The sequence below is a fragment of the Acomys russatus genome, chromosome 12 (assembly GCF_903995435.1).
Source record: "Acomys russatus chromosome 12, mAcoRus1.1, whole genome shotgun sequence".
Lineage (NCBI taxonomy): Eukaryota > Metazoa > Chordata > Mammalia > Rodentia > Muridae > Acomys > Acomys russatus.
The window spans coordinates 14,780,508-14,785,381 of NC_067148.1; the positions used below are offsets into that span (position 1 = coordinate 14,780,508).

Below are 4,874 nucleotides of genomic sequence, written 5' to 3' on the forward strand. Positions count from 1 at the left end.
GGATAAAAATGAATTCAGAACAGAAAAGTGGAGATTCTTTTCCTGTTGTATTTGCTCAAGTTGAGAATCATGGTGTTAAGAGAGACCTCAAAACAGGGCGACTGAGCATAGGAAGTTGGGGGTGGGGGTGACTGACTGACTGCAACTTGCTCCCAAGGACTAAAGGAAAAAAAAAAATAGAAAGAAAAAAAAAAAAAAAAAGAAGGTTGGACTCCATTGGTCTGCAGTGTTAATCACCCACCCTTGCCTTCATCCTCCTTTTTTTCCTTTCATCGTCTTCATCTTCTTCACCATCATCCTCATCCCTTTCTTCGTCAACATCTTCCAACCTTCCTCCCCCTCCTTCTTCTTCTTCATCATCGTCTTCCGCCTTTCCTGGTTCATCTTCATCCATATCACGAACCAGGCAGTACTGAAAGGGATTTGGCCACACATCTTTGATGACCTCTCCCGACTCATCTGCACCTGGGTCAGAACGGTCAGTGAGAAGCTCTCTGGCTCTTTGTGGTGCCACTTCCTGCTGCCTTTACTCTCCGTTTGACTTGAGTGCGTTATCAAATCCTTTCCGGATTTCCATTTGATTTTGGCGGACTTTGAAGATGGGTCACTACTCTCATTTAGACAAAGTCCTTTGGAGAGAACTTTATTTTCAAAGTTAGGATTTTCATCAAAATAAAAATCTACTCTGTAACTTGATTTAATGTCTTCAAATTCTGCCACTTCACCTCTGGTCAGATAATGCAGAGTCTCCTTGTCCTCCTCCCCAGGCAGTGCGGACACTTGGGGATGATTGACCAACGCTGTTGCCCCAAATCTGGGATTCTGGCAATCAATTCTGACCTCTTCTGAAAACAAGAACAAAAACAGTTGGTGGAGTTTGTTATATTTTTGTACTACTTTCAAATTTTCCTCACGGGCTTGTTTAGTAAGTCTGTCTATTTCATTTTATACTTCATCAATATGTTCAATTACTTCTTTTTGTTCTTTTTCTCCTTTCTGAGAGGCTGACGTGTTCTCCAGCTTTGGGGCAGGAGCCTGTTTGGATTTCTTGGGCTGAGGCAGGATCACAGATTGCCATTTCTTGGCTATGGCACGAGGGAGGCTGCCTGAAGCCAAAGGCCAGAGGCCCCTCCCTCCATACCTTCCCTTCCTCCCTGATCCACCCACCACTTCATAAAAGAGCAGGCCTTCCAGGGACATCAACCAAATATGGCATAACAAGCTGTAATAAGACCAGGCACGTATTGATGAGGCAACGTGGTAGGAGCAAAAGGGTCCCAAAGGCAGGCAACAGAGTCAGAGACAGCTCCTACTTCCACTGTTAGAAATCCCATAGGAACACCAAGCTATACAACCATAGCATAGATGCAGAGGACCTAGGTCAGACCATACAGGATCCCTGATCTCCACGAGCCCATTTGAGTCCTGGTCAGTTGATTCTGTGGGCCATGTTCTTGTGGTGTCCTTGAGCGCTCTGGCTCCTCTGATCTTTCCTCCTCCTCCTCCTCCTCCCCCTCCTCCTCCTCCTCTGCAGGACTCCCTGAGCTCTGCCTAATATTCAGCTTTGGGAATCTGCATCCGTTCCCATCAGTTACTGGATGAAGTTTCTTTGCTCTCTCTCTAATGGCGATCATGCTGGGCTCTGGTCCCAGCACATCATACAGGCATGACAAACTGTAGCTCAGAGGCTTTGTTGTCACAGTCTTTACATTTGACGCCTTGCCTGGTTACAGGATGGCTGTAGCCTCCAAATCCCCCATTGCTAGGCGTCTTTGTTAGTGTCAATCTCATAGATTCCGTTGCACTTGGTTTCTACCTTGCTACAGAAATGCCCAATTGTAGTCGTTTCTTCCAGGACTTCCTCCCTCCATCCCCTCCTTCCTGTTCCCATCCTCCTCTACCCCAGTCCACCCTAGAAATCTGTTCTATTTTTCCCTTCCCAGGAAGATCCCTGTGTCTCCTGCTTGAGCCCTCCTTGTTACTTAGCCTCCCTGGGTCTGTGGATTGTAGCATGATTACCCTTTGCTTTACAGCTAATGTCCACTTATATGTGAGTACATAACATATTTGTCTTTCTGGGTTTGGGTTACCTCGTTCAGGATGATTTTTTTTTCCAGTTCTATCCATTTGGCAGCGAATTTCATGATGTCTTTTTTTTTTTTTTTTAAATAGCTGAGTAGTACTTCATTGTGTAAATGTGCCACATTTTTAAAAAATCTATTCTTTGGTGGAAGGACATCTGGGTTATTTCCAGTTTCTGGCTATTATGAATAAAGCTGCTATGGACATAGTTGAGCAAATGTCATTGTTGCATGATGTGGCATCTTTTGGGTATATGCCCAGGAATGGGATGGCTGAGTCTTGAGGTAGATAGATCGCCAATTTTCTGAAAAACCACCATATTGATTTTCAAAGTGGTTTTACAAGTTTTTGCTCCCACCAGCAATGGAGGAGTATTTCCTTTCTCCACATCCTCACCAGCATGAGCTGTCACTTGAGCTTTTGATCTTAGACACTCTGACAGGTAGGTATAATCTGGAATCTCAAAGCTGTTTTGTATTTCTCTGATGGCTGAGGATGTTGAAAATTTCTTTAAGTATTTCTCTGCCATTTGAGATTTTTCTGTTGAGAATTCTTTGCTTAGATCTGTACCTCATTTCAAAATTGGATTATTTAGTTTGTTGATCTCTTGTTTCTTGAGTTCTTTATATATTTGGGGGATTAGCCCTCTATCAGATGTAGAGTTGGTGAAAATCTTTTCCCATTCTGTAGGCTGCCATTGAGAGAGAAGTCGGCCACGGAAAGACAAGCACCACATCATTTCATCCAACTGTGGATAAAAAACATTGGTTGCCTAGAACTAGAGAGTAAAACCAGGTGTTGTGGTGCACATCTATAACGCTAGCATTCAAGAGCTGTGCCAACAGGATTACAAGTTTGAGGCTAGCTTGGGATACACATGGAAAGCCCGTTTAACAATAATTGAAAGTAGAACAGTGGCTACCCAAGTTCGGGGAGGGAAGAGCAGGGGAAAGGTTGGTCAATGGGTACTAAGCCACAGTTAAGTAAAAGCAAGACATTTCGATGTGCTACCACAGAGTAGAGTGAATATATGTTTTCTAAAGTCACTCTCCATCATATTTGTTTAAGACAGAGTCACTCACTGAGCCTGGATGCCCTGACTTCATAGACTGGTTATGGAGCAAGCTCCAGGGAGCCACCTATCTCCACCCCTTCCCTGCCACACAACACGAGTGTATAGACACGTGCCATACTGGATTTTACATGGGATCTAGACATCTGAATTCAGGCCCTCATGCTTACATTCCAGCACTTTACAAATTTAGCCACCTTCCAGCCCCATTCATCACTTTTTTATGATCAAAATAGTTAAACTCTTTTTTTTCTAGCTTCAACTTTCCAGTACATTTTACACACACACACACACACACACACACACACACACACACACACACACACACACAGAGAGAGAGAGAGAGAGAGAGAGAGAGAGAGAGAGAGAGAGAGAGAGAGAGAGGCTTGAAGAGACAATGCTTAACCTGATTTAAACATTTAAATTTGTATGCTTGTATCAAAACATCATGTTTAAGTTTTATGTTCCAGCTAAAACTTAATAAAAGCACTTATATTACATAAAGATCCATTTGAGATTAACAAATGATAACATATAACCTTGTTGAAAACTATAAACAAAACTGCATGGAAAATAATGGCTCAAATATTAAGTAGTTTTACAACTGGGTAAGAGTATATGCAAACCTTGATTTGACACATATTTCTCTTTCTAAATTTTCTATATGCAACATAGCTCATACTTTCATAGTCAGAATTAAAAAAAATACAAATTGCTTTTTAAAAACATCCACAAAATCACAAATGAGACTGGTTACCCGAAGCCAAAGTTATCAGGAGAGAAAGAAAGAATTACCAAGAATGTTTTGAGAAAGCTAACGAATGTGAGATACACACAATCACAAAGTAGGGTGATTATGGCTTAGATTAAAGCCAGACTATTGGGAAAGCTCCTGCTTTCCCAAGGCAGGCTCCAGATAAGCAATCTGGAGTTGGCCATGCTGGTGGTCTATCGCTCTCTCCAGAAGGCCCAAGAGCTGGGGAGAGGTGTGGAGAACACCTTCCAATGCTCTGCTCTTTGAATGGTTCTTTGAGGGACATAAAGAACATGGGGTAGCAAGGGGCTTTCAGTTACCTTCCCATTTCCCTAAGAAAATATGGTGTTTTTATGACTTCCTCTTTGCATTGGAAAGACACTCAGATGCCTGTGCCCTTGCCAAGTGAGTGCTTGAAAACATTCTACAGAGTTCGGAGAAGAGAGTTATACACACATGCCTTAAGATCACTTTAAGACTATTAAAAACATCCATTTTTATAACATTTATGTAGAAATCTCCCAACTCTCCATACACCCTTGTGTTTTGGACAGTCTGTTACTCCCTGTGAGATTTCCTCGTCTGTGAGAGGTTTTTCTCTCTTCTTTAGGATGCTTTATTTGTCTGCTCTCGTCATTGCTGGACCCTAAACAGCCACCTTTCACAGCACTGATACTGATCAGTGAATAACTCCCCTGAGCACACACATTATCTGGTGATTGACACTCTTCTCACTGAAGGAGAAGAAAGAGGATGTGTTGCTAAAAGAAGTAAAAGTCTAGTCATCAAAAACAATGTAATATCCTGTGTGAAAGTCACGAAGCCTTGTGGTTAAAGTCCCTTGATCACAAGCCCTGTAAAGTGGCCCTGGATGGCAGAGGTTCATAGGCCTTGACAGGTGCGACTTCAGTTCACATCACACCCGGCCTGGCTTGAGGAAGGGCAGATCTGACCCTCATTAGGACA

The 4,874-nt window shown here is 42.7% G+C and overlaps 1 pseudogene; it reads right to left on the reverse strand.

Moving 5' to 3' along the window:
• Positions 1-233: 233 nt before the first annotated feature.
• Positions 234-1,200, reverse strand: LOC127196688 (protein SET-like; annotated as a pseudogene).
• Positions 1,201-4,874: the final 3,674 nt, after the last annotated feature.